Source organism: Choloepus didactylus, chromosome 3 (genome assembly GCF_015220235.1).
Source record: "Choloepus didactylus isolate mChoDid1 chromosome 3, mChoDid1.pri, whole genome shotgun sequence".
Taxonomy (NCBI): domain Eukaryota; kingdom Metazoa; phylum Chordata; class Mammalia; order Pilosa; family Megalonychidae; genus Choloepus; species Choloepus didactylus.
In genome coordinates this window covers 205,532,950-205,548,926 of record NC_051309.1, presented here as the reverse complement: position 1 = coordinate 205,548,926, position 15,977 = coordinate 205,532,950, and the positions used below count along the sequence as shown (strand labels likewise).

The 15,977-nt window shown below is 42.0% G+C and overlaps 1 long non-coding RNA gene and 1 pseudogene across 2 annotated transcripts in view; one reads left to right on the top strand and one right to left on the bottom strand.

Annotated features, from left to right (window-relative positions):
- The window catches only part of LOC119530089, a 383,936-nt gene that overhangs the window by 13,217 nt on the left and 354,742 nt on the right, over positions 1 to 15,977 (top strand). The window lies entirely within an intron of this gene.
- Positions 11,639 to 13,479, bottom strand: LOC119530088 (annotated as a pseudogene).

Genomic DNA, 15,977 nt, shown 5'->3' with positions numbered 1-15,977 from the left:
AGTTGGCTTAACAATAAGAATTTACTGTCTCGTGGTTTCAGAGGCTGGAAGTCCAAAATCTGGGCGTTGGCAAGACCATGTTTGCACCCCAGTCTCTGGTATTCTGGTGCTGGGTTGCAGGAATCCTTAGGGTTCCTTGGCTTTCATCTCCGTCTCCTGACACATGGTGATCCTTCTCTCCTTGTGTCTGCTCTTCTGGTTTCCTCTGACTTCTGGCTTCCGACTCCTCTGACTGCATCTGAATTTCCTCTCTTAATAAGGCCTCCAGTCATCGGAATTAAGGGCTACCCTTATTCGGTTTGGCCACACCTAAATAGGATTTTAGAAGATTGTATTCATAAGTGAGTCCATACCTTAACTAATACATTGTTACAGGATCCTCTTTACAATGGTTCACACCCAAGGGACTGTGGATTAAAATTAAGACCATGTCTCCTGTTAAGAGTACATGACTCAATCTACCACTCTAGGTGCCCCTGTCTCCCAATAGCTGATTTACCAGCACACAACTTTTATTCTTGTGAAGATTCAGAATTCATGTAAACGCTCACAGACCCTCCTATAATATCTCCATCTCACTGAGAATAAAAGGCAATGTTCTTACGATGGTCACTAAGGCCTTAAATAAGATGACACTCCCATCCCTTCCCCCCAGCTCCTGGCTCTGTCTGCTGGTCTGCTTTACCCACATTTGCTAGTGTTCAGGGCCTTTTCTTCTTGGAACAATCTTATTCCAGATACCTGCAGAGCTGGCTCCCTTACTTCCTAAAGTCTTTGCTCAAGTGTCATCTTCTCAACGAGACCTTCTGTATTAATTTCTTACTGTTGCTGTAACAAATTCCAACAAATTTAGTGACTTAAATGAATACACACTCTCCCTAGGGCGAAATCTGTTTCCTTATCTTTTCCAGCTTCTAGATGCTGCCCATGTTGGTCCCTTTCCAATCAGCAATTGCAACTCCAGCATCTGTCATTACATCTCTTTCTTTGCTTCTCCTCACTCCCTCTTTCTCTTATAAGAAACCTCATGACTACATTTGGCTCACCCAGATAATTTAGGATAATCTCCAGGATAATCTCCCCATCTGAAGACCCTTAATTTAATCACACCTGCAAAGCCCCTTCTGCTGTGTAAGAATGTGGGCATCTTTTGGGGAGGGCATTATTCTGCTTACCACATCTTCCTTCACCACCCTATTTAATTTTGCACCTCCTCCCTCCCGGCATTCCTTATCTCCCTTCCCTGCTTAATTTTTCATTGTACCACTTATCACCTTCTGACATATTAAATATTTCACATATTTGTTTTGTTGATGGTCTGTCTTCTCCCACTGGAATGTAATCTGCAATGGAGTAAATAAATTTATTTATATCATTGCTGTATTTTCATTACCTAGAACAGTTTCTAGCTCATAGTAAATATAGTAAGCATAGTAAGTGTATGTATATGTATGTGAATGAGTTACATTGAGAAGTTTTGGAAAAGAAACTGACATGATCTGGAGGGATCTCCAGGGATGGGAAAGGTCCACATGGTGGAGTCTCCAGAGATCACTCAGGAAGCCCAAGTGCTCCAGAGATCACTCAGGACCAAACTGCATTGCTCACATTAAAGTATTTGCCCAAATTCTGTTTTCTTTTTTCCTCTTTCCTCTCATATTTCCTTTTGCTGTTTCTTTGGAATATACTCAAAATTTTTATATTAGTTTCTGACTCTAGAATATAAATTCCTTAAGGAAAGAAACCATTCCCCCGAAATATTTCTGTAACTCTTCCACTCTGTCTTTCATAATGCTAGATATTTAATCTGTGGTGGCCAAATATTTTTTTTCTGATTTCTTGCCTTAATTTCTTAGAATTCAGTCTAAAGGGAGAAAGTTTTGGATTGTGTGTTTTCAATATTCTGTGCTTTTTTTCCTGGAAGCCTCAAAGGTATTCACCGATATAACTTTTCTATTAATTCTGGGCAATAGTCAGCTGTTGTTACAAGGGACAGCTTTTACTTTAAATTTCACAATTTGTTTATGTGAAAGCAGTAGAATCTATTTTACAATGATTTGCATTTTAAGATGTCAAGATACTTTTCTTGATAATATGTGAGCAGCCACCTTCCGGATTTGGCCTAGTAGACAAGCTGCAGCCTGCCCTTGAGTTCCCCCCGCCCATCGAGTGGTGCCAAGATGGCGCCCACATCCTGCTTCCGGCTTCTGATGTATGTAACCACCCGCTGTATTCACCAATCATGCTTGTGTGCGTGGCGTTAGCCCATTGGATACACGCAAGGTTTATAAGAAAGTTCCCGGGCAAAGCTCGGGGAGACAGCCCACAAGGAGCCGTACCTGACGGCCGCATCGAGGTTGTTCTCCCCCGAGGTGTCTCGCCCCGGGTGGAACCTGTAAAGATGATGATTGCCTAGTCCCATTAAAAGTTTATCTGCTTTACCACCGCGAGTCCTGAGTGATCACAAGTGCTCCGGGTAAGACGTTGTCCGCACCCTCTCTCCCCTTATCTCTCTGGTCCCCATCGCCGGCCGACCGAGGACTCGAGGCGGGGCGGAGAAGCGCCGGACAATAATATTTTATTATTCTGGAGAAAATAAAATTCTTATTAGAATTCTCAACTTCATGGTGAGGGTAGATGTTCTGATACTTGTCTGCTGTGGCCTGAGACTGGGAATCATGGATTGAAAAAGATGTTTTTGCTGTCTATCAATAAGTTAGAAAACACACATAAACATCTATGTGAAATCCTCATTGGGCATTTCTGATAGTTATATTTACTTATTCTACAGAAAAATTAACATACAGTAAGTGGAATATTTTCTGTTGATATCTCAGATATTATGATAAGAACTTTCCTTGGAAAAGCAATAATGTGTGTGTGTTGTGAGGACATTGGGTGCTCTAACATCCTTTGCCTTCAAGGCATTGCAAACAACTTGTATCAATCCAGTAACCTTATCAAGCACAAGCAAACAGTAAAATGAAAACCATTTATCTGAAAGAGCAGGTTGGAAACTTCACTGGTGCACTTTGAAGGCAGCTCACTTAACCCTCCCAAAGCTTTCCTCCAGCAGAGCAGGACATGAATTTTGCATTGCCCCAGTAATCAAGGTTTTTAGAGTTTCATGGTATTTTCTCCCTAATATAGTCTATTATGTTGAGCATTGTTGACATTCTGCTTACAGTTGCCAAGGATAAAGTAAAAATTTGCTTTGAATAACATTATACAAACTTTGAAAGAAATAACTTTGCCATAGGAGCTGAAGTTCAATTATGTTCTCTATACAGAGTAATTTATGGTGGAGGCGGCAAACCTTTCAAGTGTGATTTTAGATAACAGAAACAGCTATCTTTGTTGGATTTATGTGGAAGAAAGGGAGGGAAATCCCCAAATTAGCTGTTCTGGCAAACATGTGTAAGGCTCAGTCCCCTGTTTCGTTTCCTTTAAATCTTTTCCTTACACTGTCTCCATGTATAGAGAGGAAGCCAAAGCAGTAATCCTAGGAATTTATTCCATGACACTACTATTGCTCTAAAGCATTTGACAGTTCTTGTTTTGGAATTGTCTTCAGAGCAAATGATAAGCCCTATGAAGAAGTCAGCTTATTGATTTTCAACTGCATTTTAGGTCACGTATAGTGGAGCTAACACAGGCTTCAGAGTCTCACAGCTGTTTTGAATCCAGTCTCTGCCCTCAGTAGATGTGAGGTCTTGGACAATTTATTTAATCTCTTTGAGCCTCAGTTTTCTGGGTATAATTATACATACCTTATATGGTTATTGTGTGGAAAAAATTCAATCATGTGCATAAATCTAGTATAGTCTTCTTTCCTTCCCCTTCTCCTGCTTCCAGTTTCCTATCGAGGGTTAGGTCTCAGCTCCAACTTCTGAGACACAGAACAATAAGCTAGAAAATGAGGAGCTAGACTTGGGTGTTAGGGAACCAGACGATGGCATCCATGATGCTGGAGGCACACGTAAAGCCTAGAAAAGTGAGGCAGTTTGAGGGAGTGGGAGGCGATGCTGTCGATGGCACTGTGGGTGCTGCATTATGTGGGACCTGAGGCGGTGGCAGGTGTAAGAGATGGAAGGCAGTCTGCCTTTTCAGGAATATAGTAACTCCTATTTTCTTTTAAGCTCAGTTTAATCCTCTCCATCCCCATCAACTCCATGAGCAATTAAAGGTCCTCCCACATTTCTGATCAGGCCTCTTCACTGTTATTTCTCCTCTTCACGGGTATCTTTGGGCAAATGGGAAAGTCTGAGTGCACATGGTGCAGCTAGAGATGTGGTCTGCTTTCCTTCAGGACAGAGCCAGGCAATAACATGTTGGCAATAGTCACTCTTCATTTTTGAATAAACAGTTATGGCATTTACACAGCTTGATCTCCCATTTACTTCATTTATTCACTTGTTCATTCATTCAACACATTTATTTGTGGAAAGTTTGGAATGGAAAGAAGAGACCATTCCTTAGCAACAGGGGAAAAAGGAGAGAATTTACAGAAATACAGGCTTGGTTTTTTTAAAGACTTTTGACAGTTTTTAAAATAAAATAAAATAAAATATAACCTGGAAAGGCAACGACCCATCACTAGATATACTAAAGAATCCAAAAAGTCAGTTCCAAAAGAACTAACAAAATGTTCTGAAAAATGGTTAGCCACGTTGGAGTAACTGGATCATATCAAGGTTTAAAGTGTTCAACCAGCATTTATTGGTGTCTGCTGTGAGCATGGTGCAGGACAATTGTAAGTGGGTGTAACAAAAAGGAATTGGACAGTCTCTGGCCACAGGCACACAGTTACCATCTAAGAATAAAGTGCCAGATAGAAAGTACCACATGCTCCGGAGGGGATGGCCAGCGAGTGTATCTGTGGGTGGCACAGGGAAGGTGTTAGAGAGGAAGTGCTATTTAAGCTAGTTGTGAAAAATGTGCAGCATTTTAGCAGGCAGATATGAAAGGCATTTTTTGTTGTAGTTAAAGGTACATCTCTTACCTAGGCACTGGTTTGGCATTTCCAACTCGTTTCCTCTCTGGACATCAGTTCTTAGAAAATCCACATTTTCTATCCCAGGATAAGAAGAGAGGAATGATTCTTTTTGTGTAATATTTTCCACAGAAATTCTTTGTGTGGCCAAGCTTACTTGTAGAGCTGAGGCTTGTCAGAGTTCTCATAACAAATGCATGATGGAACTAAATTATAGTCCATCGCCTCTGGTGTTGAAGCCTATGCCGAGGCTTCCAGTGGCGTTGGTCTGCCTTCTGTGATTTATTTACGGACCAAATGATAACAAATAACACTTCTCAGGCTTAAACCTACAGCAGGGGTTGGAAATACTTTAAACTTGGTGATTTTCACTGACATCTGTGTCCTTCCCAAACTATTGCTTTCTAACACAGTTGTATTTACCGAACCAGTTGTAGACTTCTGTTAAATTGGTGATCTCATGAAAGTGCTTTGTAAACTGTAAAGTTCTATTATTATTATTATTAAAACTATGTATACTTTCCTGAATATCAGATGATGATTTTAGAAAGTACATGGCTTTTAACCATGAAATTATTCTAAAGCATGTAGATTTTTGTAATAAATCTTTCCTTTGGGAACATCATGGCTGCTTTTAAAATTTCCTTGATTTACCCTTTTATTATACTGTGGATTAGCAATGGAGTATATTATTGTCTTTGAGATATAGTAAGTTCTTACATAAATTTTTTTTATTGAGATTGTTCACATACTGTACAACTATCCAAAGATCCAAAGTGTACAATCAATTGCCCATGGTACCATCATACAGCTGTGCATCCATCACCACAATTAATTTTTTTCAATTTTTAGAGCATTTTCATTATTCCAAAAAAGAAATAAAGACAAAAAAGGAAACTCAAATCCTTCCATACCCCTAACCACCCTCCTTCCATTACTGATTCATAGTTTTTGTATAGTACATTTGTTACTGTTGATGAAAGAATGTTAAAATACTACTAACTGTAGTATATAGTTTGCAGTAGGTATATATATATTTTCCTATATGCCTCTCTATTATTGACTTCTAGTTACAGTGTCATACATTTGTTCTAGTTAATGAGAGAGATTTCTAATATTTGTACAGTTAATCATGGACATTGTCCACCACAAGATTCACTGTTTTATACATTCCCATCTTTTAACCTCCAACTTTCCTTCTGGTGATATACATGACACTGAGCTTACCTTTTCCACCACCTTCACATACCATTCAGCCCTGTTAGTTATTCTCACAATATGCTACCATCACCTCTGTCCATTTCCAAACATCTAAGTTCACCTTAGTTGAACATTCTGCTCATAATAAGCAACCACTTCCCATTCTTTAGCCTTGTCCTATATCCTGGTAACTTATATTTCATGTCTATGAGTTAACATATTATAATTAGTTCATATCAGTGAGACCCTGCAATATTTGTCTTTATGTGTCTGTTTTATTTCACTCAATATAGTGCCCTCAAGGTTTCTTCATCAACCCATTTTTTAAAGATGGTTTTGTTCACACACCGTACATTCTGTCCTAAGTAAACAATCGTAGGTTCCCTGTATAGTCATGTATTTGTGTAGTCAGCACCATTGCCACTATCTATACAAGGACATCTCCACTTCTCCACAAAGAAGGAGGAAGAGTCAAAGAAGGCAGAGAGACAAAACAAAAAGAAAAAAGAAAGAGAGAGAGAAAAAACAAACAAAAAAACCCCCCAAAAGCATGACAGCTAGAAAGCAACAAAAGGGAAGATAGCATTAACCTAAAGTAGAATAAAGAGTCAGACAACATCACCAGTGCCAGGAGTCCCATACCCTTCCCCTATTCCCCCCACCCCATATGCATTTGGCTTTGGTATATTGCCTTTTTTATATTAAAGGAAGCATAAGACAATGTTTCTGTTAATTATAATCTCTAGTTTGCATTGATTATATTTCCCCCTCAATCCCACCCTATTTTTAACACCTTGAAATGTTGACATTCATTTATTCTACCTCATCTAAAAACATGTTTGTACCTTTTATTACAATCGTTGAGCACCCTAGGTTTCCCTGAGTTACACAGTCCCAGTATTTATCTTTCCTCTTTCCTTGTGGCGTCCCACATGGTCCTAACCTTCCTTTTTCAACCATACTCAGAGTCATCTTTGTTCAGTGTACTTACATTGCTTTGCTACTATCTCCCAAAATAGTGTTCCAAACCTCTCACTCCTGTCTTTTCCTTTCTGTCTGTGTTGCTTCCTTTAGTGTTTCCTGTAGAGCAGGTATCTTGTTCACAAACTGTCATTGTCTGTTTGTCAGAGAATATTTTAAGCTCTCCCTCATATTTGAAGGACAGTTTTTCCGGATATAGGATACTTGGTTGGTGGTTTTTCTCTTTCAGTATCTTAAATATATCACCCCACTTCCTTCTTGCCTCCATGGTTTCTATTGAAAAATCCACACATAGTCTTATCAAGCTTCCTTTGTATGTGATGGATCGCTCTTCTCTTGTTGCTTTCAGGATTCTCTCTTTATCTTTGACATTTGATAATCTGATTATTGTCTTGCCGTAGGCCTATTCAGGTCTATTCTGTTTGGCATGCGCTGTGCTTCTTGGATCCGTAATTTTATGTCTTTCATGAGAGATGGGAAATTTTCATTGGTTATTTCCTCTATTATTGCTTCTGCCCCTTTTCCCTTCTCTTCTCCTTCTGGGACACCAATGACACATACATTCCTGATTTTTGTTTTGTCCAAAAGTTCCTGGCGACATTGCTCATATTTTTCCATTCTTTTCTCTATCTGTTCTTTTGTGTGTAGGCTTTCAGTTGCCTTGTTCTCCAGGTCCTGAATGTTTTCTTCTGCCTCTTGAGATCTGCTATTGTATGTTTCCATTCTGTCTTTCATCTCTTGGGTTGTGCCTTTCATTTCCATAGATTCTGCCTGTTGGTTTTTCGAACTTTTGATTTCTACCTTATGTACGCCCAGTGTTTTCATTATATGTGTCACCTCTTTTGCCATATCTTCCCTAAACTTTTTGAATTGATTTAGTATTAGTTGTTTAAATTCCTGTTTCTCAGTTGAAGTGTAAGTTTGTTCCATTGACTGGGCCAGAACTTCATTTTTCTTAGTGTAGGTTGTAGTTTTCTGTTGTCTAGGCATCTGGTTTCCTTGGTTACCCCAATCAGGTTTTCCCAGACCAGACCAGACTCAGGTCCCAGAAGGAAGAAATATTCAATATCCAGTTTCCCTGAGGGTGTATCTTAGAAAATTGGTACACCCTGTGAGGCCTCAAGTCACTGCTTTTCTGCCCAGCAGGTAGCATCGCTCAGCCTGTAGCTCCAGAATGGTATAAGGAGGTGTGGCCCATGGCTGTTTTCCCCCAGGCTCTGGGGTCTGGTTCTGAATGGAAGGCTGGTAGTAGAGCTGGGCCCCACCTCTTTCCTCTTAGGGAAGATAGATCCCCTATAGACAGAGAGCCTTAGCATTTGAATGGTTTCCCTCTGCCTGTGCTATCTCCATTCTTGTCTGAATCAGAGCACTGGGAAGTGAAAATGGCTGAGGGTTTCTCCACTGAGCTGAAACAGGGACCAAAAAAGGTCCCCTTCAGGGCCAGTCCATGGCCACCCTCTGGCTCTCCAAGGTCAGTCATCACCCAAAGCCTCTGTCTGCTTGTTGGGGATTCGTAGCCTGTTTCGAGCAGTCCACATTTGTTAATTAAAACCCCAGTTGGAGTTCAGCTGAGCTGCATTCACTTGATTGGAGAGAGCTGCTCTGTAGCATTGTGAGGCTTTGCAGCTCTGGCCCTGGGGGAAAGGGGCTCCTGGCTTGGATCTACAGTTTTTATTTACAGATTTTATGCTTGCAATCTTGGGCATTCCTCCTAATTCAGGTTGGTGTTTGATGAGTGGACGGTCAGTTTGTTCCCCCACAGTTATTCTGGATTATTTACTAGTTGTTCCTGGTTGTTTATTAGTTGTTCCAGGGGGACTAACTACCTTCCACTCCTCTCTATGCCACCATCTTAGAGCCTCTCCATAAATTTTTAACCTATCATGGAAAATTCTAGATAAATAAATTATATTGCATTTTTCTCATGGCCCATTATTTTGAAGAATGATTTAAGACCACAGGAACTACTGACTCACCTTTTCCAAAGAGGCAACTAAATGTCTTGTACTTTAGATCCAATTTCATCCTGCCTATCTTTGATTAACTGAAACAATAGGTCACCACAAACCTTAACTAATAATGATTCTTCTTCTTCTTCTTCTTCTTCTTCTTCTTCTTGTAAACAGAGGAGGAATGTGAAATGTTTTGCTTTCTTGGGCCTATTTCCCATACCTCAACATCATGAAACATTCTTGCAGTCTCTTTAATGTTTGATTTCTTTCTTTTTTTTATTTTTGATCAATCAAACAAATGATCTGAATTTTCTCACCCTTCTTTTGTCTGAAACAGAGCCCAATTCATCTTCCTGTCCCCACCCCTGCAACTGTTCCTTTCATTCCTGTAGTTCTTTTTATTTTCACCTTGACGTCCAGGTTAGAAAGCCATGAGTTTCCCACATCTCCTCATCCAATTTCTGTTGGTTTTCCTTCAAAGCTTCTCTTAAATCTCCAGTCTTTCTATTTCTGTTGCCACTGTCTAGTTTAGACTCTAGTCATTTATTGTAAGAGATTCCTTGAGGCCTCCCTGCCTCTGAAATTACCCTTCCCCCATTTACATTCTTTCTAAAACGTGATGTGATCACATCACTCCCTTGCTTAGAAATCTTGCACTGGCTCCCCAGTACACACAGAAGCAAGTACTAACTCTTTGATATGGCCTATATGGTTCTCTGGGTTCTGGTTCCCAATTATTTTCCCAGCTTCAAAAAAGGCACCTCACTCTCCTATCAGATAATTTGCACAAATCCTCCTGCCTCCTGTTGTAGACCCCCATGCCAATGCCTCTAACTGAATACTCTTTGCCCTAGCAACCTCCCCCTTGTTTAAGCTTAGGTGCCTGACTGTTTTATTGAATTTTGAACTTCTCATCTGTTGTGTTTTCTGGTACTTGTACACAACAGGATTTGTGTGCCTACCTGGCTTGACCTGCCGCTTGTGCTGCCTTGGGCTTATATGCCTGATTCTGGTCGGCAGTATTACTTGTAAGCTTCTGATCTACTTATTCTCTCAATTGCTTTTCAGCCTCCTCAGACCAGACTTCTTAACCTATATCTGTAAACTGCTGTTGGTCTGACAGTTAACAGTGTATTTTTAATCAAACTAATTTTGTACCTACAGGTCCATGACTGATAATGGTACAATAGATCCATTTTGTGTATTACAACAAATAGAGTAAATTGCAACATTACCTAGTGTTCCATGAATATATTTTCTTTATTATTATTGTTTTGTTATTTTTAAATGGAGGGTTAAAGAGGGCAGAGTTTGGCCACCAATCTGAACTTAGGCCTTAACTTTTCTTAAGATATTAGTGATACCTGCTAAAATTCTGAACTTTAAGTGCCATTCAGTGACCTGGAAAAATAGGAATTTTGTTTTACTATGAACTGAGCAGACTTTCAACATTTGACTATTGTATTGTCACCTGTATAGATTCAAATTGAAAAGAAACTTGATTGCCTTTTACCATTGCAATGTCCCAGGTATCACTCCTCATGATCTTTCTGTCTGCACTCGTCCCAATGGGATCTCATAAAGCCTGTAGGCATTAAATATCATCTATATGCTGATGGTTCTCAAATGTGTATCTCCAACCCTGACCTCTCCCATGAATTCTAGACTCAAATCTCTAAGACTAATAGACAACTTAAATGCCACATGTCCACAAGAGAATACTTGATTCCCCCACTCCCAAATCCTGTGCCCTACACCAGCTCTTTCTTTAGTCTTTTCTATTTTAGTCAATGGCAACTCCGTTGTACCAGTTGCTAGGCTAGAAAACTCACCCTGACTCCTCTGTTTCTTCAACCTCACATCAGCAAATGGTGTTGAAATATATTCAGTGTCTTACCTCTTCTCACCTTATGCATTGCATTCACTCTACTTCAAGTCACCATCACTGATCTCCTGAATTATTGAAATAGCGTCTAAACTAGCCCCTCATTTTTTCTACCCTTGTCCCCTGTATTTTATTCTTCACTGAGCAGTCAGAACAAGCCTTTTAAAATGTAAGGTGGATCATATTATGCATCAGCTTAAAACTTTCCAGTGGTTTTTCAGATTAATGTAACAGCCAATATTTTGCCACGGCTAACAAGGCCTTAAATCATCTTGTTCCCTGACTCTTTTCTGATCGCATGCCCAATCATCCCCCTCTCTCACTGCAGTCCCCAAAGATGGCAGGCATATGTGCTTCTGCCACAGGTCTCTGCACTTGCTGTACACCCCTTTGCTTGGAATGTCTTTCACCAGGTATTAGCATGGCTTACCTCCTCTCCATTCAAGCCTCTGCTTAATTATTACCCCATTATCAGAGGAGATTTTTGACTGCTTCATTTAAAATAGCACTCCCATAACATTCTCTATTCTCAATGTCCTATTTTCTTTTTTTTTCCAAACCAAATCACCTTTATTAAACACATCCTGTGTGTGTGTGTGTGTGTGTGTGCACATGTGTGCACATACTTCAGGCCTGGGGCATTACTCCATACAGCTGATGGGGGAGTAACTTCTGCTTCTCTTTGCAACTGTAGGTCCACTGGGGATGGACAAACACCAGGGAGGGGATTTCCATCAGGCCCTCCTCACACTGTGCGATGATCACAAGGTGGACCTGGTCACTCATGTACTCCTCGAGCTCCCAGTGCTGTGAGGTATTGGGTTAGCTTCCACAGCTCGTCCCCAGGGAACTCCCAGTTTGCCCTGGAAGATATCTGGCAGCTCAGGAAGAGGCAGGCTGGGGAACTCTGGGCAATCCTCGCTGTCCGTGTTCTCATCTGCGGATCCAGAGTACAGGTCCTCACCATTTTTTCCCTGGCCCCGGGGCTGCCTCTGTTCCTTCTGCTCAGCCACTCTTTTCAGCTCTTCTTTGGTGTCCCCAGAATCTTCTGCCTCATTTTCCTGTTCTTCTGACTCTGTGGGAGTATGGTCCTGAGGCTTTGGTGAGGCTGCTGTGGTCCCTTCTGGGGTTTGGAGCCTCTGGGGAGAGCTGGGTCCTGCTGCCTGAGGGAGCTTGGTTTTGGTCAGGGGGTGCTTGCAGGGAAGGTTGGGGTCTTCATTCTCACTGCTGCCCCTCTGAGGGCCCCTCGTCCTCACTGTTTGAGCCTGGTTTTGCCATGAGGTACCTCCTGGAGGGCAGCCACTGATGCATATGGTGACAATCTAGCACCCACTCTTTATGCTAGAGGTGGCCTTGGAGGCTAGGATCTGGGTGTACTTGGGAATGTTGGCAAAACCACAGATGAAGTGGGTGCTTTCTGGGGTCCAGTCTGGCCAATACTTGGCCTCCAGCTTGAGGGCTCTGAGCGGAAAGGATTCTGGAAGCCACTCAGCACCACCACCACAACCTGAAGGAATTTCCTTAGCTCCTGGGGACCAACTCAGGGTCCCATGGGCTTGGTGCCTTCTCCCCAGGGCTTCCCTGACACTGACCCCCATGCTGCGGCAGGAATTGGAGCCAAGGCTGAGGTATGAGTGGGAGTGGGAAATTTGGGACTCTTGAGGGCGGGTGGTGAGGGCTGGGCTGATGGTTTGCTGGGGGTCTTCTGCTCTTCTTGGTTCAAATCCAACTTCCTCTTCCCCCTAGGGGACTCCTGAGGCTTGGAGGCACTACCCACAGCTCTGCAGGCCAATGGGGCTGAGGAGGCAGTGCAGAAGGCCTGGAGAGTCACAGCTGTGTAGCTGGGTCCTGCCTGCTCACTGTCTGTGGCTGGGGATGTCTTGTTGACCTGGTTGAAGTGGAGAGCCCCTAGTCTCAGGAAGTTGCCACACCTGTTCTCCTCCTTCACAAGGAACTGGCTGTGCTTGGTCACCTTCTTGGGTGGGGACTCTGGGTGCTTCATCTTTGTCTGGGGGCTGTGAAACCATACAAAACTCAGGCCATAAGGGGCATTCCTGATGTATGGGGCTGGCTGCAAATAATTTTGACCCTGGTCCCAATGCTTCTTGGCTGCTGCCTAGACCAATTTGTCAGGCCCCAAAATGCAAATGTGGTTGGGGTTTGAGCCACTGTGACCCTCAGAAGGGGACATGAAAGATGAAGTGACCAGAAAGACTTCGTAGTCTTGCTCTGCCCTCTCCAGCCAAACTCCCACCAGTTCCTCCTAGTTCGAGATGTCTACACTGTGTACCTGCTCTTCCTTCTCCAGCTGGAGGACCACAGAGATGGCCTTTTCGCCTGCCTGGCTGCTCACCTTTTTTGTAAATGCCTGCCTTGAGAAGGTTTTCTGCACAGTGGGTGGAATCCTGGCTGCTGCAGGACACCACATGGGGGAGGCAGATCTCTGACATGTCAAAGTCGTGGGCTTTGCCTGGCCGGCAGGATGAAATAGGTTCGGTGTTTGGGGGCCGGGAGCTTATTCTTCTTAATAACACTTCTTGCCACCTGACATTTGATATACACATTTTATATATAAATTTAAAAAAATATGCACATTTTAAAATTTCTTTACCGGCTCTCCCCTTCCTCCATGTAAGGCCCATGGGGACAAGGACTTTATTTTGTTCATTGTTGTATCTTCAACTCCTAGAATAGTGCTTGATCAAGTTATGTGCTCCAGTAAACACATTCTTAATCTTAACCCACATTCCTATGAGTGTGAACCCATTTTAAATGGGATCTCTTGAAGATACTATTTTAGTTAAGTTTGGCCAAATGAATCAGTATAGGACTTAATCCTCTTACCGGAAACTTTATATCTTCAAATACTCTTCCTAGCCCTTTTCTCTTCCCCTTCTGGGACAACAATAATTTTTATATTTGTGCGCTTGATATTTCTCATCATTTCCCTGAGATCCATTTCAAATTTTTCAATTTTTTTATCCATTTGTTCTTCTGTGCTTTCCCTTTCCATCATCTTATCTTTGAGTTTGCTAATTCAGTCCTCTACCTCCTCAAATCTAGTGTTATGTGTCTCAAGAATATTTTTAATTTGATCAACAGTATCTTTTATTTCCCTAAGATCTGATATTCTTTTATTTACTCTTGCAAATTCTTCTTTATGATCTTCCAGGGTCTTCTTCATGTCCTTTATATCCTGAGACATAATATTAATGTTTGTGAGTACTTCCTTGATTAATTGCTTGAGGTTCTGTGTCTCTTCTGGGTTTTTCATTTGGATGTTTATGTTATCCATATTTCTAGTTTCTTCATATGCTTTGTAATTTTCTATTGTTTTTGGCCTCTTGACATTTGCTTTTCTTGGTAGGGCTCTTTTAGAGTATGCAGGATTATTTGAACATATATCTATAATTTGAAGGAGGTACAACTTGGTGGAGTGCACTTTCCCAACCTACCATCAGTTGGTGCCCCTGAGTCACATTTTACCTTTAAGTCAGTTCTCTTCAACTTTGTTTATGCACTAAGTGGGAGTCCAAACCATGTGGAGGTCCAATCAGTGCACCAATTTTCTGTGTGCACTGGGGACTATCAGTCCTATGGGTGAGGGGCATTCCCTGTGCAGTTTGGCAGGGAGTCTGCTCCAGGACCCAGTGGTCCTGGCCTCCTCTGGGTCTGTGTGTGGAGTATCCTGGGCCTGCAAAGCTTACATCTCACCTTCCAGCTCAAATGGCCCACTGTTCCTGTCTGCCATGCACTCATGAATCCCTGAGATCAGGGGAGGGCTCCTAGCACTTCCATGTGGCACCGCTACCTCTATGCTGTGCACGCCACAGACCTCTATGGAGGAAAAGTGTATGCTGACACCAGTCGCCAAATCCTGAATTCCCTCAAAGAAACTCCCAGCTGCTGGGTTGTAACAAAGTTATCTCCCAGCCAACCACAAAGTCTCAGCCCTGGTGCCATGAAGGGCCAAGCAGCTGTGAAGATGGCTGCACAGCACATGGAAAACAACCTTCCCGCTTGAACCACCAGTCCCTGGCACAGAAGCTCTCAGCCACAGGTATGTGAGGGGTTATCCCCTGAGACTAGTACTTTGGAGGTCCCCGGGATATGGAAGACTACTTCCCACCGTGCCATCAGTCGGCTCAATGGCGTTCTGAGCTGGACACTCACACATCTTGAACATAGCCTCTCAGTTTCTCCAAGTAGGCACTTGCTATGGGTGTTAAAGTCCTTGCTCAGGCAGTGGGACCCTGGAGCTGCTGTTCTGGAGCATGTTCTCTCCTTTATTTAGTGTTTTTGATGGAAGAGAATCCTGCTCTGTCTCTCCTAATCCACCATCTTAGAAACTTCTCCTCTGAAAACCTTACAAATAGAAAGTCACAGGGAGGAGCTGGAAGCAGGAAGTCACCTGGAACTGGGTAGAGAAAGAGGAGGACATCACCATGTAACAGGAAAGTCAAGGAACCCAAGAATTTCTGGCCAACATTCAGGTGCTACAGTCCTTGGAAGGAAGCAAGCCTTCTAGGCTCTGAAATTGTAAGCCAATAAATTCCTGTTGTTTAAGACAACCCATTATGTGGTGTATGTCATAGCAGACTGGAAAACTAAGAGTAGGCATTCAAGTAAGTATTTATTGCATGCACAAATAAGTATCAAAGTGGAACAATTATTTTAAGGGCTGCTTCTGTGCCCTAGGGGTGGAATATTCATTTGTGAAAAAAGCAAAAACAAAACAAAACAAAACAAAACAAAAAAACAAAAAACAAAAACTGAAAAAAACTAAAAATAAGGACCCCAAATCCTTCCAAAAAGCTCTCCCTTAACCTTTTGACCAGCTTAGCAACCCCAAATCTATTGGCTTCTTTTTTATCTTTATTAGAAAAGCTGTGGGTTTACAGAACAATAATGCATAAAATACAGGATTCCCATATGCCACACTGTTATTAACTATAGATGATAGCAC